The sequence below is a fragment of the Haemorhous mexicanus genome, chromosome 8, assembly GCF_027477595.1.
Source record: "Haemorhous mexicanus isolate bHaeMex1 chromosome 8, bHaeMex1.pri, whole genome shotgun sequence".
NCBI lineage: Eukaryota > Metazoa > Chordata > Aves > Passeriformes > Fringillidae > Haemorhous > Haemorhous mexicanus.
Window position 1 is genome coordinate 31,193,382 of NC_082348.1, and position 25,483 is coordinate 31,218,864.

The 25,483-nt window shown below is 39.3% G+C and overlaps 1 protein-coding gene across 4 annotated transcripts in view; it reads right to left on the reverse strand.

Moving 5' to 3' along the window:
* Positions 1-25,483, reverse strand: part of GULP1 (GULP PTB domain containing engulfment adaptor 1) — a 145,668-nt gene that overhangs the window by 101,607 nt on the left and 18,578 nt on the right. For 2 of the 4 annotated variants that reach the window (XM_059853461.1, XM_059853464.1), the window contains exon 2: positions 24,618-24,671. The exons of 1 other annotated variant lie outside the window; for it this stretch is intronic. The gene's annotated coding sequence lies outside the window, so the exon portion shown is untranslated. Of the gene's footprint in view, positions 1-8,651; positions 8,709-24,617; positions 24,672-25,483 lie in introns of all 4 variants that reach the window. One more of the 4 variants, XM_059853462.1, reaches the window with a different exon arrangement.

The following is a 25,483-nucleotide window of genomic DNA, read 5'->3' on the forward strand; positions in this document are numbered from 1 at the left end:
TGACTAGAGAAACACGCAATATCCCAGGACGTTACATCTCCATTTTATTCCTACAGGTGCACGCATTTTGGTTTGTCTCCCCAGGTATTCAGGCAGTGCATCACCACTGGCAGGTCAGCAGCTGAGGGACTCCAGAGATCATTCCTTTGTACTCCCCTACTGACACTGGGAAGGAGCACAGGGCACTTCAGTCAGCTTGCAAAAGTCACTGGCTAATGTGAATTATTCTGCTTAGCACAGACAGCTCTGTGTGACTCACTGATGAGCCTCCACTGCTGTGATCAGGGTTGAATTAACTGCCACAATGAACAAAACACTCAGTGAACCCATCTTATTTTCGGACAATACATTTCATATCTTGTTTTTCTTGGTAACATCATTACATTTTTTTCCTGCTCCTTCCACTCTTATTCTCACTCAAAAACAACCACATAGACAAATTATATGCTGCAAGAATGCTGGACAACAGAATTTTTCATTAAAAAAATGAAAGAAAAAGCATAAAATGCAGATTTGAGAGTTAAGATAAAGTACTACACTTCTTATGTGACCATTACATGTCATCTATGCCTCAGACATGAATAATGGAGAGTGTATGAGCACATCAAGCTTCATAAATAAGCAAAATACTCCTGGAAATATTGGAAAGAGACTCAAAGGAATTTTCAGCTGTTGGTGGCTGGTATTTAATTGAGAGTGCAAGTTAAATAGGGAAACTGACAGAAACTGGATTATGTTCAGCTGTATGATAAGCAAGTACTATGTACAAATACAAGTCTTTCATTACTATACCTCATTTATTAATCTTCTCCAAAAATGTTTACAAGGAATTGAATCAAGCCAGTTATCAAACAAGAAATCCATAGAGCTCTGCCGGGACAGCCAACACACAGCTCCTGGCTTTACAATGGACAGCAAGCCAGCTCATTATCTAAGAAAAGATCACCCAAGTTCTCCCTCCACAGCCAGTCCTTGCACACCTACAGAGCCCTCATTCTCTTGTAAGCCAATGTGCAGATACACATCTGCTAGAGATAGTTGTTTACAAACAAAGGCAAAAGCTCATCTCAGTGCATTTTAATGGGCATTACAAAAGATGCCACTAAACCAAGAAAAATTCCCTGACCAGCCAATATTTATATGCTGCTAGACAACAGCAGGATGAGAAATCTTAAAATGTCTATGGTATCAGTAAAAAAAACCAAAAACAAAATCTTGGACTGTTGGAACATTTTCATCCATTTTAAAGGTTTTAAAAAAGCTTTTTTGATCTATGCCTACCCACATGCCAGCTCCAAAACATCTATGAGATGAAATAATTTCAAGCAGTTCATGACAGCCTTGTGAGATTGAAAGAACATGACAAATCTGCACCAATACATCACTCTAAAAAAAAAAAATGCATAAGGCAGTGAATTACTTTCCCTTATGTCTTTAAAAAAGGAGTGCAAGGTGCACGTGCAAGCATATATTCCTGTGTGTGTATACATGCAGAGTGCACCAATACACAATTTCTCTGCATTGTGTACTTCAGGCTGGGTCTTAGCAGCACTATATCCAGGAGAGCCACAAAAGCAGGCAAGCAATCTTTCCTTCAGCTAGTCTATTCCCTGACTCCAGGCTGCAGAGGGACTGAGATGGGGAACAATGCAAGGCTCAGAAACAGTTGTTTTGCAGTCAAGAAACACAGAGTTCTCGATTTAGAAGCTGGGATTCAGAACTCCTTCCTCTCTACAATTTCTAATGTAATTATAGTATTGCTTGCAGCTCCAAATGACTCATGCAGGACCATTTTGGAAAAACACCTCTGTCTCCCAGAGCAGCTTTTCCCTCTAAAACTGTTGAGCACTGTGCTGAATTTATTCTCACAGGGCGCCTCCTCACTGTAAGAAAAGGTTTATATTGTGACCCTGGGCACTGCAGGATTTACCATCTGGCAAGGATGGTTTCCTCATACAGCTGCTGTAGCCTGGCAAGCTCCTAGCACTGCTTGCATTCCCCTGAAATGCTCCTCTTGGATATGGACTGCAGAATTCATGCAGGCAGCTGAAGTCAGCCCAGAATATGCCACACTCGTGGTGCAAACAGCAGTCTCTGCAGCAGGGAACACCAGTGGTGCCGTGAGGACACGCTGCAAATCCATCCCTCTGACCAGGAAATGTGGTGTAGGGGTAGGAAAGTCATAGAACTGTCAAACCAGGAATCAAACACTTCAGAGGAACTGTTACACATTTAACGGGAACTTTCATGAAATATCACTAAAAAATTTCATTTGGAGATGGAAATCACCAAAGAGCCCCAAACAACACTACACTTGTACTGAGAGATTTCTGGGTGTACTCCAGACATTATTTGCTACATCAGTAGGTAAAGAAGACAGTGATTATAAACACTGTCTGAAGACACCTGTAGAGGTAGAAATAGAGCTAGAGGAGACAGGGAAGGTGAAGGATAGACACAAACAATGCAGGAAGTGTGTGGGGAGGGAACCTCATGTATATGACTTGAGTTAATTGATTTCCCAGCATTGGGAAACGTTTTATATTACAAAAAGGATAATTTTGTGCTTAGTATCTTAACTAAACAAAGCTGAAAGTTAAGAGCTTTAAGAGGAACATCCATAAATTACCAGCTTGCCAAACTGACACGCAAATAGAAATGCAAGGCTGTGGTTAGACTCAACTACTCAACTCTCATACTAATTATTCACTCCCCCATGGTTTTCAGGCTTTACTGAATTCCAAATCACTGTAAATAAATTAAGACTGTTTTAAAATAGCCAACACAAGCCTCCATCATGTATGGTAACTTCTTTTTGATTGGACTTCCAAACATCTGCACATTGGAGGCAATCCTATGTCCAACCTCAGAACCCCCCTGCCTAAAAACATATTTCAAGGCATCATACAGACTAAGCCTGAACATTTCAGGAAGCAAAAACTTTGTTCTATGGCTTACCACAGTTTGATTATTTAAAACCTTTGAAAAGCTAAGGGACTGATTGGCCCCTGCTCCTCACCCCCAGAGGAACAGCCACATCACTATATTTAAGCAGCTGGACACACCAATTTTTCAGTGCAGGTTCTCTAAATGTAGTAGTCCATGAAACCAAAACTGGAATTCAAGCCTCTCTTTGTAAGCCTGCCACCTGCTTGCCTTAAGTTGATTTAAGGAAGCACAACCTTTTTTCCTCCTGTTTAGATGGAAATTTTGATTGAAACATTCTGACAGGTTAGGTTACTAATTTGGGGCCAATTTTAAAGAAAAGCATTGTTTTTATCTGGTGATAAAAGTTTGGTTATGTTTGTGATTTATAAGAAATTACTTTAAAAAGGCCAGGTTGCAGATGACAGTCTGCCTACACACTACAGCCCACAGCTGCATAAAACAGAGTAATTGCACCATCACAGCCCTTGAAACATGATTAATGGTGATTTCATCTTTCCACAAATGGGTTTAGAAAAAGAACAGAACCGTTATGCCTGGAATATAAATTTGCCAACAAAAATATTGTAGCCTAAGTCATTTTCTAAATGGACATGTTACTTCCCAGTAATAAACTAGACTTGCTCTGTATCCAGACAGAAAGTAGTAAGCAAATGCATTTAACATCAAAATATAATTTCAACTCTTCAGTCCTGGGTTTACTTAGGAAAAGAGCTCAAACAATATAAAGTTTTCCAATCAGTAAATAATAGATTAAGATCTCTGAATCACACATAACTCAACCCCAGCTAACTGATATCTCTTATCACAACATTGATAGTGAACACATTGATACAGAGTGGGATTTGAAGCAGCTGATAGTGTCATGACCTCATATGAGAAAATGCACTCAGTACAGAAATCATCCCAAGAATAAAATTTATCTCTAATGATACATTAGATGCTGCTACTTTAATTGGTGCTGCTATCAAAACTCATGAATAAAAGTGATGTCAACACTCAGTAATAGTCATGATTATTGATCAAAAATGCCTTATTCAAACGAGAGAATTTTGTACATTGACACTTAACCAACTGCAAAGGATTGGCAGGGTTCAGAGATGAGCCCTTGCCATCTGCACATGAATATGTATCAAAGGTTCATTTGATTAGTAACAAACAACTTACAGTCATTACAACAACCATAAAGAGCACCATGTAAAGAAGGAGTAAGGGAGTTATTTCAGCCTACAGGATTCCTCTGTGAGATAGTGACACCTTCAGAATATGCAGAGACACTCCAGCAGCGCATCACTTCTAATCAAGCCTTGGAACAAATAACAATCAAATCAGGATGGACAGGCTGAGACAAGCAGTTGCTAACACGAAAGACTAACAAGAGTGCATGTCTGAAGGTAAAAAACCATCCAAATTTGTAATCTGATATACTTTCTTTCCCTAAAATCTGAATTTACATGATTCAAACTGGAGAATGATTCTCTCTCTTAGTAATCTGAGATGATTTAGTGAATGCTGGTGCCACATACTCCTCATGGAAAGCCTTCACCTGAGCTTTCAGGCTGTCTCACATTAAGGTTCCTCCCACAGCCAAGTCTCTGCTGGGCTGTAACACTGCACCCCTTTAGATTTTCCTGAAACACCAGGTTTATTGCTATTTCACTATACTTGAAAACACTGTTGTTTATTTTACTTTTGCCATCCTGTAAGGGTCTAAAGCACACACCTCTGCACCACTCTCCAGTCACAATCTAAATTTCCCTAATGCTTTACAGTACCTCAGTTGAGGTTGGAATCACACAGGACCCCTATCTCACAGCTCTGAACTGCTCCTGTGGATCGAGGCACACTGGACAGCATCTAAATTCTCAACCTCTATTTAATTGTTCCATGTTATGATCATGTAATAACACAAAATTGATAGGTAAGAGAAGGCAAAAAATATTCCACAAGTAACCAAGTGGAATCACAAAGAAAACAAAATTCAAGTAAACAGGGACTAAAGCCTCAGGTGTCTAATGAATACTAAATTACTCTGGAAAAGCAATGGCATTTTCTCTACAATGACCTAGGCTTTTAAAGACCCTCAGTTGCTCTCTCTTGGCTCCACTTCATCCATAGGACACAACAGTATTATCTATTCTCGGCTCTATCCTCACTGCCCTTAATTACAGGCATGGTGCACCCAACCAAGAGCAGGACACAAACCACAACTGCCTTGCAGATGGAAGCAATGCAAGGAATGAGGGTCATGGGCTTCACTTCCAATCTCAGAGTTTTGCAATACCACAAAAGCATCACATAGCAAACTTGATCCCCATCTTAAGGAAGATGCTTTGGTCAAGGCATGACTATGTAAGACTTGAGAAGCACCACCCAGCCTCATCCTGGGCAGTTCATGTTGTTTTTCAGGAATAACCCAGGAAAGAAAAAAACAAAAGTGCAAAACTACAAGTTTCACAGCACAATGCATGGAACACTGGAGCTTAAACCTTTCTGGCATCCACAGACACTTCTCAAATTGCCGTGGCCATAGAGACATTCTCTTTTAAGAAAAACCCAATTGCCTTTAGACACAGGTGGTGAATAACAGCTACTTGACAAACAAGTCAAACACCTTCTGTTTCAGCTAAGAATCAGCATTCATTTGTATGTGATAATATGGTAGACAAGGTTATATACAGAAACTGAAGTTTCAATCTTGAGACATGTTTTAAAAGTCAACAAGTATTGAGGAACAGGCAAGTGAGGCACTACAAAAAACAAGACTGCCAAACTACAAACCTACAATTAATGATCAATCACTAAAATATAGTATATGGCAATAATGTGTGCTTCACTGCATATTTTAAACTAAAATAGAGGTATTTCATAGATACTAAAACTCTTTTTCAAAGAATGTGGAACAATTATCTTTTTAGAAGTATTTTAGATGGGTTTCTCAACCATACCACCTGATAGAGATTTTTAACAAATGTAATATATTTAAGGTGGGTAAGTTCAATTTTCATCTGAATTTTTAAAAGCTCTCTCGGATTTTTATTTGCCAAATACATTCCACCACAGGAACTGTAATCAGTGACCTAAAAGCCAGATATTCTCCAACTTTGTCTTGCAAATCACATTACATAAAGCAAAGATAAGCCTAAGTCATAGCGAGAAAATATATTAGATGGATAAAAAACTTTTAGATAAGAGGCTCAAAAATTATCCCTGAACCAAATCTAGTAATAGGATTAAATTTTAACCTCTCTCACAAACAAAAGTTTCAAGCAATGCCAAGTCTAGATGCTACACACAAGAAGCTCTGTATAACATTTTTTTCACCACTCAACACATTTAATAAAGATGCCTTGAGCAACCTGAGCGCAGATACTCGGCCATGCAGACTAAAGGACAGTTTCTTCCCCAAGGACTCTGAGCAACTTCCCCATTTTCCCAAGCAACCCCATGAGTTCTGGTGAAGGAAGAGGCATTTTGCAGTGCTTATGTCTATCAGGGAGGCTGTTTTCAGTTCCACTATTAGAAGATTATGTAGAGTACATAAAAATGCTTCTCTCCTCCTCTTTAACTCCACTGCAGCAATGACCTCTAAGAAAGCAGCACAGTTCCCCTGCCGCCACAGCTGCATTTCACAAGGACATTCTCTGGTTTTGAGTAAACCCACACACACCAGAGTGAGCCATCCCCAGTCAGGCACAGGCAGTATACTTTATCTTACTCCAGTTCCAAATGAATACCTAATGTATCCTGTTGAAACCCAGTGTTTGGCTTTGCCACAATTTAGATGCAGTGACCCCTACGATGGCTGAACAGGCCGAGGTCATTCAGCCCTGCAAATGCATTCAGTCTCACCTAGAACCATCACAATAAGTTAATAAGGAGAGAAAAATTACATATTAAACATCTTCCTTCAACACTAAAGCTTGTTTTGATCTTTTAAAATGGATGAAAATTATCTTCACAGAAATTAGGAGTTCTTTCTGTTTACATTCTTCAATAAATTTAACTTCATGAAATATCATTCTGATTCTAGAGCTCATTTTGCAGCCAGTAACTGATCTCCTACTCTCTTCCTACTCAACGCCATTTACTTTTACTTTTTATTCACCTTTTACTTTTCCCTCCTTTGTTTTCTTGGTTAAAATCTCTGTCTGTTGAGATAGCAGCAATCAACTTGTGCTGACTGATGATGGGAAATCAATACACACAACAATCCACAATTTCTGGAGGGGACCTTGTATTACCTGCTCTTCACCACACTGCCATTGCTGCCTTTGGAGAACATGTTATTCCAGTTAAACACCATTGTGGTCGAGTTTTGGTGAGGTCATGCTTGGCAAACACTTAACTAAATTAGGGAATATTACTTCTAAATGCACTCCAAACACAATTCTGTTATAAAAAAGGTCCAAATGTTGTACTGGCTGTTTAGAGAGACCAATAGATTCAAAACCTGCATTGCCACTCCACAGCCTTTTGTGGAGTAATCTTAATAATAGCTTCATCCCATCAACTTCTTCTTGCCAGGTTAGGGTTTGAATCAATCCCTCCTTTCCTAATGAGATGAAAAGTTTATCAGGTATTCTTTCATTTGGTAAACTTTCTAATTAAACACTTTCCACCTAGCAAAAAGAGTCAAAGGACACCCCTTTTCATGTGCATGTTACAGGGATCTCTACTTCAAACACAGGTTCAACCCTGTAACCATTCACTTTCCCATAAATATTAGAGCAGTAAAAACCTGCTGGACTCATTTGGACAGTTCTATTTTGCTTTTCTTAAGTCTGTTGCTAGATATTCTGCCATATTCTTTAAGATGTACACTGTTTTTTTCATTCCTAGAGGAAAAATGTATTACCAAACACCAGGAAAAAAAAAAAAAAGAAAAAAGGTATAACAATAACTCAGGTTATACTACAAAACTGTAGTCTTGCTAACATTTCCTAAATTTCAGTTAGACAAAATATTGAATTCACTTTCACGAAGACTGGTATTTCATTTTTACGATGGACAATGCTCTTGCACACACATAATGAGCAAAAGCACAACTGCCAAGTGGGAAAATTCCATCTTGAGTTCTGAAGCTTCTCAAAAGCATGCGTACACCAATAAATATACTCCAAACCAGGAGCAGATGGAGCTCCTTTACTCTTCAGACATTAGTTTGAATCCACAAGACCCAGGTGTTCCAACCCTACCACTCCAAGAGTTCCCACAGGGAGGGCTGGTGAGGTATGGTCATACAGGCACTACAACCAAAGAGTGAAGCTCCTACAAGCCCAGCTCCACGGGGTTTGTTTCCAAGGAAACAAACTCCAGACCCAACACAAGCCCCCACTAATATGCCTGAAAAAATTCCACATGATCTCTGTTCTGTCTTGGCTGTAAGCTGTTCTACAGGAAATAACCACTAAAAAAAACCCCAAAATCAAAAACCCCCACCAAATCTCTGTATCTTTCAAGCTCAGATTGGAAGTAAACTAAACCTGCAGTGGACAGAGCAAACTTTTACCTGTTCAAAACAGCCAGGAATAAAACCATGAATCATTCTTGTCATACAGAGGAAAACCACAGATAGCATTTTTAAATATGTTTTGAGGTGATTGCATGTATTAACATAGTCCGAGAGCAAACAGATGTTTCTTCACAGAAGCCTGGACTGCAAGTGCACGAAAAACCAAAAATGCTGAAAGAATGCAGCTGACCTTCTCTTAGGGCACAGTAATGACCATACAGTCACAGCCAAGAGAAATGCAGCCCAACTGCAAAAACATTAAGATATGAACACTTGGGGAAAAACCAGGATACAAGATACTTAGTAAAGACTAGCAAAATATGGAATCAGCATTTTATAACAGTGAAGTCTTTGATAAAGAAAATTCAGAGTCCCATAGTACATTTTTCACTTGTTTTACTTACTTTACTGGCTATTAAGTCACACTTCCCACAGTAGGGGAGAGCATAGGCCAGGAGAGACAGAACAGCAAAAACTACAAAAGCCATACCTAAACATTCATGAAACCGATATGGGACCCTAAATAAAGCTCCCCTGCCCTCATTTCACCAGGCTACATTCTATTGTAAAACACTGATGTAGCTTTTAAAATTTAAAAGCAGAAACACCCACACCTAAGCCTGTTACAACCAAGATAACTTTCTACAGAGCTCCTACCACAGAACCAGCCCTAAGCAAGGCTGTTGGGTGCACAAAGGAAAGGCTCTGATGTGCCACAGCAAGGTGGAACGAGACATGAAAACCTCTCACCAGCTCATCAAAGCCTCTGCAGGTTATCAGCTTCCCTATGTGAGAAATGCCCTGGATATCATCTGAAATCATTAAAAAACATGGGTTTAAGCTCCCCTAACAGGTAGCTGGGGCATGGGAGGAAGATGAGAGAAGCCCTTCCCTCTAGCCAGTTATAATCTGAATCCTGCCTCTGATGCACTGCAGACCAAGATAGAGTATTTTCCCTATTAACAACTCTCAAAGTGATTGACATATACATGTCGGTAATCATTAAAAAGCTATCTTCATTTGAAAACCACTTTTCATTTGGTATATCTATAGGATGAAATTATCACAGCTTTACCAATTAGTGGCCACATTTCAAAATGGGTTTTCTGTAACCAGACTTGTAAACAGAACAGAATCCCAAGGATACCCTTGTGTATCAAATCTATACCACTACCACAAAAAAATCACAATAAAATAGGTTATTTGTTGCGCATGAAAACATAAATGAAAATAAAAATACAAGAGGATGTGAGAACTGCTGCTGTGAACATTCAATTTCCATAAGTGATACCAGTTAGATCAAGCATTGACTTGTATTGTGCTGGAAAAGCTGGAATTACAGCACAAAGCTGTTCTGCATGGCAAGCTTCTGAAGGCAATCCTCCTGTATTATACAGTTCTCTTCCAGTACAGCCATTCTGAGCAGGGTTTTGAAGATCAAGGGGGTTTTTAGTCAGCTCCTTTCTCCTACTGCCAGTGTGATCCAGCTGCTGCTCCCTTCCCATGGCTGCTACAGCAACTGTGAAAAAAAGATGTGGCAATAACACAAACACCTTAAATTTTTTTTTTGCTTTCTGTCTCAACAACTGCCAGGAGTGCAACATCTAATCTTGGCATTTACAATAAATTCTTTTCCAAGCTTCCCTTTTTGGTAAGGTATTTGCTATCTAAGGCTTCTAGATATCCCTGCTCACATATCAAAAAACGTCTAAAACTGCTGCAGGGACATTTCTCTCCTCTCTTATTTCTGCAAAAATCTCCCTGTACAAACCAGAAAAACCCAAGTTTTGGAGTTTTTCCTAGAGCACACATACTTCATCTTTTTAGAGTGATAGAATTTTTGGAGCCTCATTTGAAAGACAATTGAATTGACTGAAAACGACAAGCCGAGTACTAAATAAATCAAATAAATTCCAATATTCCAAAAGTTAAGTCCGGTATGACTCTCTCAATTTTGTAGCAGCAAATCCTCTGAATTCACACAGGTCCAGTTCAAACTTGTCCTTACATAAAATATGGGACACTGATAGATATCAAAATGATTTCTAGCAACCATTTGTTTCAAAAATCCCACAAAATTTCTAAGTTAATTCTAAGATGTTGCACATTTCCCCCTGCATTCTCCTATGAAGACATGGTATGGATTTTACAAATCAAGTACCAACTGCTCTTTTTTCATGGTGCATAGAACTGGAAAAACTATATGACTCCTTTGATTTTTAATTAAAAGCTGAACAGCCACTACAATACCTCTGTTCTCTCACAATTCAGCTATTCACTACATTTCCTACCCAATGGAATTACATTCAATTTGCATTATTGTGCTCAATTTCCTTTAGGAAAGTTCCTACATTCCTGTCATTACTCTGGAAGCAACACACCATTTAAGTATGTATGTAACTAGCAGAACTTCAGAGCAGCTTCCTCTGTTATACATCAATGATTTAACAGGAACAAAAAAAGAGTCATATTATGCCTTGGAATAAAAATGCAATTTACACCCCCCCCGCCCCCCCGCCAAGCTACAACATACAGCTACAGTTAGAACTAGCTATTAACCAATTATTTCACTTGGTGTGCTGGACTGTTGAACAGATATACACTAACCCCTTAAGCAGTCAATTAAAGTCCACATGCCTAATCAAAGAGTACTGATGTATGGCAACTGTATTAATGCCATGACAATAACAATTCCCCCTGCATATTCGATACATTTGTATACAGACTTTCTAGCTTAGACACTGATAAAAGCTCATGGTTTTGCATGTTCCAAATTTTCAAGCATTCAAAAAGTGTCTGAACAAACTTGTAGAGGTAAAATATCCATCCAGTTCCCTTAAGCACAAAATAAATCTTCTTTGATCCAAGCTGTCCTTAACTTACACATCACTAAGACAGTAACTGTATGCTATTTCATTCTTACCTTCTCCAATAAAGAATAAAGGAGAAAATGAGTCCATATACAGGACAGCACAAAGAGTATTAATCTAATTCCACGCAACTATTAAAATTTTTAACTCTTGACATGGGTACATTCCACAGCAACTACAGATTTTGTAGTCCAAGTCCTGAAGCACTTGAGTCCACTGCTCCTACTTAACTGCTGTGTGATGCTCTCCTAGAACTCCAAGCTGGCCTGGGCTAGAGCTGAGTTTGTCCTACAACAAGTTACCAAAAATAATCCAGGGGTTGCTAAATCCAAAAATCTAAGTTTCATCAAAGTATGTGTTATTATAAGTCAGCTGAGAAAAGAGAATTCACTCAACCAAAAAAAAAAAGCGCCTTTTCCTGCCCACTGGTTCCCTGCCAGTGAATCCTTTTGGGCTCAGCAGGTTTGTCATTCTGTAGATTAATTTAGCTGCTTCTCTTCCTATGGAGTCTCTGGGGCTTCTCTTCACTGCTGTTTCCATCACTTCACAGGAGCTGTGCCTTTCTGCAGCACTTGCCAGGAGTCCTGCTGTCTCTGGGAACTCCTCTCAAAAGGAAAATTCCTGTGCCCCAAGGAAAGGAGCTGCTGCCCATCTCCCATTTAGCACCTGTGATCCACACTCTTTTGACAAGGATTGCAGGCATGCAAGAAAGTGAAAAGGAAAGAAAGCAGCCTGTCAAGTCACAGCCACCATGCCAGCCTGCTCAGTTCTGCTGTTAAATCTCAACTATAGGAATTTAAAACTACCTCTGATACTACATCAAAATCCACACAGTGGGGAAGGAAATGAACCACTACACAAAAAACTGGTAAGATTTCTATCCCCTCAATCTCCTAGGTCTTTTAAAAAGATAGCTGAGCTGTCAACCTTATAATAATGAGAAATCTCCACAATATGAAGAATTAACAGAGAGTTATATTAGGAGTACAACTTAATGCATTGGTGAAGGCAACAAAATATTTCTGAGTACAGCCTGAAACCATAAATAAGAAATAGTTAAACTATCAGTAAGTTAAAGACCAAACCCTGTTTCTAATATGGCTTATTGCAACAAGAAAAAGGACAAACTGCATCCACACCTGTCAAAAGCCTAAGAAATGGCTCTTTCCTAAAACACTACCACAGGAAGTTAGTGAGTTTTGAACAATGTGAAAAAAATCAAGAAGCACAAATAAAAGAAAAGCTGCCTATTAAAGACATTTCCGAAGAAGGAAGAAGTTTCTGCAATGCCAATATGTGACCAGTTAGTGTTCTGAGAGTTGATCTCTTAGACCCTTAGGTCAACATCACACTTGAAAAAAAACCAGTAAGTGAAGAAGACTGTTCCAGATGGAAAAGGCAACAACACATCAGAATGCTAAGCTAGGAAGGCAGAGCATTTCTAAATTTCATGACCAAAATTACCTGCTGCACCTGTCACAGGCCATTAAATTTCATCTAGGAAGGATTTCCACCTTTGGAAAGCTATAGCAAAAATTTACATTTTCAATTTCAATGTCTCAATGGATGGCTACAATGTTTTCCCAAATGGTAGCTTGTCCAAAAGATTAATCATCTTCATTGTCAAAAACATATGCCTCACCTCCAAAGCCAGTTATTAAGCATCTGTTTTAGTGATTGATACTTGTTATGTGTCTCCCTGCAAAAGAACACAAGCATCACAACCTGCTGTTTTCCTATATAGTAAAGGCATTTGTAATTGCTCTTTCTGAAAAGCATTAGGCCTCTAATTGTCAAACTTCTGCACATTTTACAGCTCTTTTCCAGTCATATGTTCTCAAGAACTTTGTAAGGAGGCATCATGCTCATGACTATATTTTAAAATCCAGCTTCATTAAAATGGAGACATAGCAAAAATCACCTATTTCATTTCCATTTCACCTCATTTTCTCTCCCATCCTTCCCCACCTCTTGCGAACACAGAACAATGATGCACCTCCAGCTGAGACTCACAGGTGTCACAGAGGGCAGTCTCCTTACAGATCCATTATTTCAGACATCAGTGACTGAAAAGACCTCAAAAGTCTGATTCAGAGAGACATCAACATACCCAGACATATCAGAGTATCTCACATTCATTTATATGGGCCTGAAAAAGCCCCAGATCTTCTAGAGGATCGTACAAAACACAACTGCTCACAAACACAGGTTAAGAAATAGCTGACCTGAGACTACTGGGACAGGAACAGGTATCTGGTGCATGCCGTCACAGTCAGGGGTACCATCTGCTGGAACTCACCTGTTTCATTTAACTCCTCTTACGTAAGGTTGACAAAAACAGAAACTGTATTTTGAGAGAAACAAGCTGTGCATTGTCAAATGCCTTGGCTTCCAACATTGTCAAATATGCCATAATATACCGTCAGACACAAAGTGGCTGTAGCATATTTCTGCTTAGCAGAAAATCTTCATCCCTTTATATCAGAAAAACATTTGCACTTCTCTGGTTAAAAAACAAGAGGAACATTTTGGAATAAATACTTCCTTTTGTTTTTTTTTTTATTTTGGCAGGACACAAAGATCTTGCAACTAAACAGACTGAAACATGCCACCCAGGAGGCTACAAATAAAACATTTTCAATGGAAGCAGCTGCCAAGATTCATTCACCTGGATGATGCTGGACCCTATTAAACTTCATTCAAGCGAGTCACAGAAGATCATGTATCTTTTATCAAAACAAACCACACATACTGTGACTACAACCTTCAGGCTGCTAGTTTCTTTGAACAGCAGGGACAGTGCTAATCCTAGTGAGCCATGGAAGTGCACTCCTGTAGCAGCCCTGCTTTGCTTCTCCTCTTCTTCTACTATTCTCAGTTCTCTCAGAACATCTTGAAAGAGATAAAAGCTCCTTGGATTGGAAGCACAATGTTTCTCAGAATGTAGAAGTCTCAGAAGAGTATTTCCATGGCTGTTATTAAAGTCTTAGCGTACATCAAGGGGAAGAACAACTGATGAGCCTGAAGAATTGTGATACAGGGCTCTTAAAATAAACTTTGAGTCACATGGAGCTGTTCCACTTTGTATTGACACCCTGTAGATTTTCAGCTCCAATTTGGCCTCTAGCAACTCTAACCACACAAGAAAACCCTTTGACTAAACCTTTAACCAGTGAAGAAATTCAAGAAGAGACAAACTGGATTAGCAGTCTATTTTTTTTTTTTTTTATTACCACCATGTTTCATAATGCATGGAGATTTTATGATGCTGAGTACACATCCTTGAGAAAGAAAGGAACTGTTTTACATGTGTCCTCCTCTAACAGGAGTATTTCCCAATACAGCAGCATGGGGTTTCTAAGTGCATGTTGGGCAAGCCCTTTTTGTACACTTAAGTTCATGACAAACCATGCCTAAAACATTTGTATAATAAGGTACTCCTGAAATTTTAATTCTGCCTTCTCTTTAAAACAATAAAAAGAAAAAGCTCATCCTTTATTTCCCTAAGTTTGATGATCTCCAGCAGCTGTGAAAGGGAAGACAAGAAGTTTGGGAGACTCAGATGCCAAATTTAAGTGACCTTAACTACTGCAGTTACAGCAACACTTATTTAGCAATTACTCTGATAAGAGAAGATCAGAAATATAAACAGATTTGTTCACGCTCTTGCTAACATTGCTACTACTACATGAGGAGAGATCTATGATAAGGAGCAGAAATAAAGCACTAAGTGGTGTCTCCTCCAGGTGAGGCCAAACCCCAGAAAATACATCAGCAACACAATACAGATACCAGGTTAGCATGGTTAATTGGAAGACATAAATTTTTTCAGTTTCTCCTGAGTATTCTTTATTCACTTGGAAGGAAAACCAAATGAGCTACCCTTATTAAATGCCATCCTTACCACAACTGTTTGAGGCACCACTGTGGGTGGGTGATCAGGGTCCACACTGTGCAGCAGCAGTCTCTCGTTACCTTGCCTTGCCCAAATTTACACCTTGGCTACCCAGGACACATTTGAATCATGTCAGAGGTTAACTTTTTCCCCCCCCCCCATAGAAATAGAAAGAAAGGGGCATTCCTGTTAAGAAAAATACTGGACAAAGCACTATTGCCCTTTTCTGTTACATGTCAGTATGGTTTTGCCAGACTTACTGCACAGCAAGACAAGTGCCCCTCTTGCACAAGAGGCAAGGGACAACCAATCACTCACTCTTTGTAAGAAACGCAACTTTTTTAAAGTCTGGAAAAAGAAGTTTGTTAGAAGCCATCCTATTCTTTCCTCATAACTGTCCAGGAAGATTCACAATGAAGACTGGTTAAAAAAAATGGCACTTTACCACAGAAAAACTTCATAGAACTTGAAGGAAAAGCAGCTTGGGGCGGTCACATTCTGAATGCAGACACACAGTCATATCCAGGAAAAATGCCAGCCATACCAAGACACCACAGAAAATGACTAAAGACAATTTCCAAACAATATTCATTGCAATTTCCAAACAATTCATGCTTCTTCCTTGAGTCAGATCTTAATATCAGAAACAACAGAAACATCTGCAGAAAGCATCAGGTACAAATAAAGGCAAAATGTAAGAGTTATTTTCATAATCCTTAGCTAATTTTTGGCTAAGTCACTACTTGGCAGACATTAGGAGACAGCATTCCCTCAGTTTATGAAAACAAGGAAGTATTGGTAATCCAAAGCACACTAAGCAATGGTATGGCAATGCCATGGGCACTAGAAAACTGCATGCCTTATGCCACTCCATTGCTTCATTGGGTAATAAAATGTTGTGTTAACTGCTTGATCAAAAAATATATCACAATGGTAGCACAGAGTCAAATTCTGAAGCATCGATCTACCAAGAGGTATAGTTGTGAAAATGCAGTAGGAACATTCCATATTCCTCTTTCCATGCACTGGGTTTGTTACTTCAAAAATCAGAGAGAAATTCTAAAGAGTCTTGTAAAGAATCAAGCGGAAATTGCACATTCCATCATCCATCCGTTGCTCTAGCTCTTGCTTAAAATGTAATTGTACAACTATGTCTGTCTCTTTCACACACAGAAAGCAAGAACAAAGATTTTGCCAAAGGTCCACCCTAAACTGGATGGATAAATTTTAGCTAAAGCATCTCCCTGAACATTTTAGATTTCTACTTTTTAAATTTTAAGAGAGAACACAATATTCTGCATATAAACCACTAATATATTCATTATTTCTACATGGATCTGACATCCATGTTGCAAGCAATCTACTGTTTGTTCCACAATTTATTTCCCATAAATCAAATGTTTAGAGTTGATAACCTCCCAACACAGGCACAAAATGTATTTCATACCCACATTCTCTTTCTGATCTCCCCGAAAAGATTGTTTATTTAGTTACTTTAAAATTTCTAATGCATGATTTTGTTCAAGAAATGTCTAATATTAACAACCACCAAGGCCCCAGGAAATAAGGTTGCAAGTTCCTGATTAGGAATACACAGTTTTAGCATTATTTCAATTAAATCACACCAGCACATTCCATCACTAACTGCATGTTCTGCAAACTGTACAGGCAACACCTTACCCTGTATGTGGCACCATGTTAAACTGGCCCTTTGAGCCTCAGTGATGCAAGCCATGCTCCCCAAAAGCTGCTGATCACAACTACTTGAGAAGGGAGAAATGCCTTCTGGATGCCAACAGCCTAGTCTTACACAGGATTTTATCAGACCACAATTACAAGAGGATACAAACACCTTGCAACGGGGTTTTAGCTGCTCTCATAACATCGAGATGAGAGCAACAAAAGAAGCAGGAATGCATTTGCAAATTCAGAATAAGATCTAAACAAACCTTGCTTCCTAGGACCATAGAAGTATTTAACTCCTAAACTCGATACTTTATAAAGTAGAACAAGGAATTTGAAGCACCCTGTACTGATGTACAACAAATTAAGAACCTTATTCAGTTTCACTGAATTCAAACTGTAAGGGAAGTCTGTTCTACAATTCACCTTTCTGGCCAGTCTGGAAGTCTAAATGAGGTTCCTACTTCACCTGAATACTTTATTAAGCCACTGCTCAGCTGAAACATTCTTGGGAAAACTGCACAGAGTACACATGTGTATCAAGATATGAATATGTCTACTGTGGAAAATATTTTTCAAATACTGGATAATAAAACTTTTATTACAATAAGGATGAAAACTTTGCATTTATAATTACTATGTCAATACATTCCTGTAAAACAGAACTCCAGCTTTGTGATTAACAAATCAATTCAAGCATCACAGATGATAATTGGTAAACACAAGGAGTTTCAGACACACTAAAAGTACTTATTGTCAAGATGCTGCTGCTTAATGAATACAGTCTCACAAAACCTATTTGTGAAGTCTTGGCTTTGAATAATGCACTATTTGGTTGTAGAGAGAACAATTCTTAAAACTTAACCCTTTAAACAGAAGTACAGCACTTAACAAGCAGTTCAAATATTAGAACTGCCTGTATTCACAGAGCAACACACACTGAGTCTCACAGGCCTATCTCCTACGAGAGAAATCCCCATTTTACAATCGTTTAGGACTTTGCTGCACATGCAGATACTTTATGATTATTAGACTTTCCATATAAAACTTCTGGCATTCATCTTCCCAAGTCCATCATCAGACAAAAACAGCTGTTCAAAGTTCAGGTCTCTTTAAGAAACAGCTCTGAAACCTGCAGGGTTAAACTCAGTATTTGGGTATTGGAAGCCTTTCTTCCAGCAGTACTTCAGACAGCATTCTTCTTTTACCAAATCAGCAGTAAATAGGACAACAGAAGCTCTCCAGGAGCTATGAATGTTGCATATCAAGTTAGATAAGTGTCTTTTCCAACTGTTATCCTCTGTGAATCTACCTCCACTCCACTATGGATTTTCCTCTCAAATCTCCCCTCCACAGCTTCCTGACCATTTCTTTGGGAGCAACATGATTCTCTTTCCCAGGGAGCTGTCAATTTGCTCCACAGAAAAGTGAGGGGCCAATATTTTAACAACTACTCCACTGAAATGTATTTTTTATCCTATATTCTTAACCGACTACATGTTTAGCAGTTATATAGAAATAATTTTTTAGATATTAGAAATGTACTATATTTGAGTATGAAAATGTATTTCCTTATTAACTGTGTTATCTTAAAGATATTTCTGAACTTAGAAACAGATGATCATCTAAAATTAGAAAAATATTAGAATTACTAAGTGTTACAATCCACAAAAAAACCTACTAAACCCCACACAGAAAAGAACTAAAAGCAATTCACTTGCTGCTTGTCAGGCATAACCTGCCAAGCTATTAGCTCTCATTTTGAAGGCTTGCATTTGCTCAATGGCTGACCTGCACATTGCAGAGCCTTAGCATGAGAAATGGCTTTTAGGCTCAGCTGCTTTCTAAGTGCCATCCATCATCAGGAAAAAGAGATTATTCCCTTTACAGTCGGCTACTTTGCCAAATTCTTCTGGCTCTGTTCCATCAGTCACACCCACGGCACCCTGGGGAAAAGCAAACCCTAGCAGTGTATCACTCTGCTCCTGCTGAAGTGCAGAATGAACAGCAATTAGCATTTGATGCCATCTAGGAGGAAAGTGAGGTGAGAAGACAGCTCTATCATTTACCAGGCCCACTCCCTGCACCAGCCAGCAGCTCACAGGGGCACAGAGAGGCAGGCTGGGAACTTAACCTAGAGGGGGGCAGAGCTGGAATATTCCATGGTTAGTATGACAGAACTATAAACAAACCCACATGAAGCAAGGGGCCCTTTGGAAGCCCTTCTAAAAATACATGTACACACACATTGTCACTGATGCAAAACACCAGGGTTTATTATTGCTGAACCAGAAGATGGTCCAGGAAGGCTCTTTTGCTTTCCAGTAAGGCTTCCTCCCCACACTTTGTTTATACTGAAGAATTATAAACAAGATTCCCTTTCAAATCCAAACATCCACTCTTTAATTCACAGCACAATGAATTCACTGCAGAGCAGATTTATCTGCATTGGTAAACCAAACCCCAAATGCCTCCAAAGGCGGCCTTTGCCTGCCTGTTATGCCCTAAAGACTGCAAAAAGGTGTGCCAGGTTAAACCTTCACCCCCAGTGTCCTGTGAGCACAGCTCACTGCAGAGCTACAAAACCACCAACAGAGCAGGTTTCTATGTAGAGGGGGATCTTGTCCCCCAGTGAGTTGCAGCTGGACCAGTTGCTGAAGATTGGAGGTGGGCCTGATCTTGACAGACCACACCTGCAACCAACAAGAACTAGTGATATACAAGAGTAAGGAAAGAGAAGTGAGAGGAGTCAGATTACTACTGCAAGGACCTGGAACAGTCAGTGTGTAGAGGAGCTGCCTGTGAGGAACATCAAGAAGGTATGAAGCTCTGACAATATGAAATCCTTGCGCAATGATGACGCTAGAACTTGTGTTATCTAAGACAACATTTCTGCAGTCAACAGGCATTAAAACAGATGCATCCCAAGGGTTCTAGTTTCTTCCCCTCCAAGAAAAAGGGAGAACAAGAAAGAGGTCATGACTATCAGCCCATTGTTCAAATCCAGGTCAGAAAATTTGGCTTTTAAAACAGCCTTTGCCTTTCTTAACTGGACACATAAGAGGCTAAGGAGGAAGATTACAGCCACCACTTCTCTGTTCATGGTCTGTGTACAAAAGAGTGCAGTCACCTTCTGAGGAAAGGCACAGGCAGCTGGGCTCAGTTCTTCTCTCCTTCCCTTTAAGTTCCAACTTCACTCATGTAGACACTGGCATGCAGTTTCACAGTAAATTAAGGATGACCAGATCTCTTTGGGTCTCTCTGCACTTTCACTGCAATCTGTCTGAGTAACACACACCATTAACCTGCTCAGTGAAAACCCAGCAGGAAAAACTTGAAAATATTATCCACTAACTGAGCAATCATTCAAAACATTTTACCACTGGAAACACAAATCTAAACTTGTGTTCCTCCTTTAAAAAACATATGCCCAAACCACATTCCAAAGACATTTCCAACTTCAAATGTTACTACTCTTTACTGCCACATTTAAACCTACTGTGCCAGCAAAAAATAGAGGTCACAAGTTCAAAAGATTCTCAAGACCCTGACACAACAGGCTTTGAAACTAAAGCTGCCACTAAAAATACAGTGTCCTCTACTTCACAGTCAAATAGTAAAAAACAACGAAATCAGCGCTCTGGGTTTGGGTTTCATGAGGGAGGAAGTGATGGCACTTAATCCCTCCTAATACCCAAAGCAAGGTGTTTTCAGCACCAAATTTCTTATCTCAAAGTCAGGCAGTGGACAAAAAAATCAGCTTGAAAAATCAGAAATCCTACATCCTAGCATGGCCATCAGCCTCCCCTGCTCACTGATAAGTGAGAGGGAATACCTCATGCTCCACCAGCCCTACACCAGCTGCCCCTGCCAAGGCAGGGCTTGCACTTGCAGGAGGAGCTCAAGGCACTGAAGGACTCCTGTGCAGCTGCTCTGAGAGAACCTTTCTCCAAGCAGCAGGTGCAATCAGCACTAAAAATCCACAGCCAGGGCAAACAGGCAGCATAGGACTGGCCCTTTCTCACAAGAGTCCCCAGATGTGACCCCAAACCTTCAACCTTGTCTACAACTGTGACCAACAATGTCCTCTTCTCCACTGCACAAAGGGTCGTAGCTCCAGCCCAGTCTAAATCCTGGATTCCTTCATTCCTATCCTTTCTTCAAATGAAAAGTTCAGCAGCTACCACACAAAGAGGACATTTTTTGCCCAGTGCCTGACATCCGTGGGGCTCCACCAGCAGTGCCTTGGTGTCTTTCCTCCTTTACCCATGGTGAAAAATTGATCAGGACACCACAAAGAGCTTTCCTTTCCCCACAACAGGTGGATGCCTTGTACATCTAGTGAATCTTGACTCAAATCAGAGTGAGGAAAATGACTCAACCTCTTCCTTAATCCCAGACAAACTGCTTCCCTGGTAGCTGTGCAGCAGTTATTGGCAATTCCTAGGTAGTTAAGGGGAAGTAAACAAGCTGAGGAGAAGCAAAGGGCTGGAAATCTCAAATGTAATAAAGGAGGGGATATTGTCTTATCTGCCTGGTTGTGGCTAACTAGGAACCAAAGTACACTCCAGCTACTTTTGACATTTTTTTTCTACCAAGATGACCTATTTCATTTAGAGAAAACTAGTTGCCTTTGAATTGATGACAAACTTCAAAAAGAAAGTTATGTTAAACTAACAAGTTATAGCAGAGAGAGTGCATTAACATTTTTGACAAAAATCCCCATACTCAAACCCTTCCCCAAACCGAGCAGACTCCATATTAATTTAATTGCTTTCAATTAATTAAATTCCACATTAAGTGGGGCTAATCTATGCTGTTTCAGCCTAATTACTATCTCAGTTCCAAAAGTTGGTGGCATTTTTTTCTCCAAAAGACATTAAAATGGAATTTATTCTTTAACATTTTAAGTCTCCAGCTGTCTGTCAGGTCTACAGAATGAAGCCTTGTAGAACAGTAATATGGACACAGCAGAAACTTCAAGGCTAAGTCAGTCTTGCTCTGCCTGCATTTACTCTGCATTTTGTTTGTTATGCTAATTGAGGCTGTTAGCTAATGACTTCAGTACACTGTTAGTAATTTGAGCTTTTCCTTTGTGAAAACTAAACTAAATTGCCTCTAAATCTAAAGGAAGGACATCCATACATGACACTGAAAGGAACATTTCGGTTCTAAACACAGGTTTATCAACACTCATCCTCCCTGTGCCAAGGAATACTGCCTACTCCAAACTTTAGTACAATTCAAAAATCATCACGAGCTGGCCTAGTCAGAGGTTTGCCAGCTTGTCCTTAAAGATGCTTTAGTACACCTAGACATCCCAAAGGATGAACATAAGTCATGCAAAACTACATCTGTTACAGTGAAGGTTTATCTTATGGTGAGAACATCTGGATGTGTAGAAGGGACTGGAAACTTCCTTTTTCATTCCATATAGGCTCCACAGTTTTTTTTCTCACTTTAGATAAATGTAAGCATCATTTTATAAAAGATAAAAATAAAAATCACAGAGCTTGCCTTTTTATAAACTTAAGTAACAGACTTTTTCCTTTTCAATTTTGACCTAATAAGCATCCACTATTACTGTGCAAATTAATAGGAAAGACAGATGGGAAGTGGGGAAGACGACAAAGTCTTGCATGAATGCCACAGGTGGGGTTAAAGACACCAAGACAGAGCTGGAGCTCTGATCAATGCCACTTACAGTATATTTGCCTACCCCTATGGAACCATAAGATCACATCAGCACACCAGGCTTTGTTCAAGAAATAAATAAATAAACCAACAATTCACAAGGCAGTTTTTCATTAGATATTTGGAATGCTAGTAAGAGTAATCAGGGAATATAGATATAAGCAACAGCTTTCTACTCATTCTGTCCCAATAAAAAAAAAAATAAGGCCCTGGACTGCTCCAATGAGACTGCTCACTGTAACTAAATGTATCTAACAATTTTCACAGTGCCAGTATTAAATTTTGAGGCTTTATTCTTAAGCAGAAAGGCAAAAGCCAGAAAAAAAGGCAAGTAAGTGAAGCTCACACAGACTCTTACACAAAGAGTGACTGTCCCATGTGACAAGCACCAGCAGAAAGAGCCCATTTATATTTCTCTGTCTCCAATAATCACAGCTAAAGTGTATCTATCTTTAGGAGCCTGATCTGAAGTTCAGAAGACTTTCAATATACTGCTGATTCTGCAGAACTCATATTTCTGGGTTCTTTATCATGTCTCCCTATTTATGCCACAGAACAACATAATCTGGTGCCTGGGAACACTAGGGCAAGGGCTGGAGACATGCAGAATTCTGCCTTGAAACACCACCTCTTTATAGATAAGGTGATCTACGTTAAAAACAAGCCCCAAAAAAGGGAAAAAACACACTAAAGCCCCAAATGAATCCAAAACAACTTGAAAAACTCCAGCAACCTCTTTCCATAAGACTTTCATTGAGCTAAGAGCCCAAAGCTCATGTTTAGAATATCAGACCATCTAGCTATTTCTGATTTATTTCTCAGAACTATTTTACTCAAGAAACTTCAGCTGTGATGCTTTACAGGTGCCAGAATATCATCACTTGTTACCCAGTGTAACTCCCCCCTCTGAGAGCACAGCCCATGTTGTTTACCTCTGCTCATGGCAGTGCATTTGAGTATATTGTCCTCTTGCCCCACACTCCTTTATTTAATCACGTGCTTTGGATCAAAAATGCAATTATATTCTTCTAACAAACCACACAGATTTAAATTCTGCTTCCTCTTGAGAGAAAATAAATAAAAAGGTTTGTAAGGAAGTCAGGTAATAAAAAAAATCACAGTTTTATGGTAAGTCTTGCTACGACTTCATCAGAAACAAATCCCTCCCTAGCTTCGTGTATATCTTTAGCACATAAACTTGTTTGTCAAGTTCTAGAAGGGATTCTTCCTTCTCAGCTCCCCAGAACAGAGCCTGCAATTTATACCAGTAACCAAAATCCTACAGCAAATCCTAACCACAGTCCTACTAATTTCAAAATCCATCTGACCTAGCCAGTGACACTGGTTCCTTGTACCAGAATCCAACAACTTGAATGGAGATGAAATGAACAGAACAAATTCAACAGAAGTCACAAGTGTCATTTTTAAATTACTACACTTCCCCAAGAAACTGACCCAGTTAAAAAGCAGATTTGTGTTCTCTCAAAGCAGTGATGACAACCTCACCCTGAAGACACATCACCCAAAGCACTGACAACTACATCTGCATGCTCTGTGATCTAACCCAGTCTAGCACTGAAATAAAAGTAAAGCAACAGATAAAATAATCAGCCTGTGAAAGTGAGATAAATAATGGTCAAGAAAGGGCACATCAAGGAACCATGAATTAGTAATAAAAATTGACATAGATATGTGCTGGACAGAAAGATTTTAACTGCACTCATGCAGGGTAAGGATTAGCTTTCACCATTCCACAATTATTACAGTTTTATGTGCCCTGCAGTGACAACAGAAGCATTCAGATAGCAAAAGGGCCATGGGTGTTTACAGACTTCCCTCTGGGTAAACAGCACACTAAAACCTCCAATTGGAATATTTCTGTTCCAGCAACAAAGAGAAATTAACTCTATTCACATCAGATCACCACTATCAGGGATTAGCTGTTTGTGTTAGTAAGCACTTTTATGTGATCAAATGTAGACATGCAGCAAACCACAAAAGGTTATTACTGAACCTGATCTAGTGGTTCCTTCCTCTCCACGTGTCTTGCATCTCACCTCGAAGGTATCTGTCAGAAAGTTCAGAAATCACAATCATTAGATTAAACTTCCAGTAACTCATAAAATTATTTTTAAACCTTCAATCCATACTTGCATATATTGCTAATACTTTGGACATCAAGTCTATCTGGCCTAATAATTTGTCAAACACGAACCAAGAGATGGTTGGAGGTATGGTTGAACCTTTTTAAACACACAGAAGAAAAATTTGCCAGTGCCAAGGACTAATTAACTCCTGAGGGTTGAACATGTAAGAATTTTGGGGACATGTGTTCTCTAGGACAAATATCCACTACAACTGTCCCAAGAATTTCCAAGGCTTCTATGAGATCTTATGACAAATCACTTAAGTGCCTTCTTTGGGCATTTTACCATGTCTAGTACAGAGGCTTTGTATATAAAAACAGCACAAAGTGTTGAATACTCTTACATCAAATGCACTTTTTCCCAAATATTACACATTAAAATGGAAGTTTCCATAAGCAGATATATTTCCTCTGAAGTTATCAAATGTAGAGAAATAAAACAAAAAAGACAATTTTCAGTGGCCTGAAGAGGTCCATGTTAAAAAAAAAAAGTATCAACATTCCCCAGAGAAATTAAAAGCTTTCCAGTGATGAAAGTGATGTGTTCACCACAGCACTGTGGGCACAGAAAAGCTCAGCAGTCCTTGCTCTATGGGTTTATGTGCCTGGGATAAGGTCTACAGGTCATTTTTCATACTTGTCACAGGAACTTGTTTTCTGCCACCTGAACTCAACATCCAAGAGAAGTCCTTCATCTTTTTCACCACTAGAAAAAGTCAGTATTTCTGGGATCC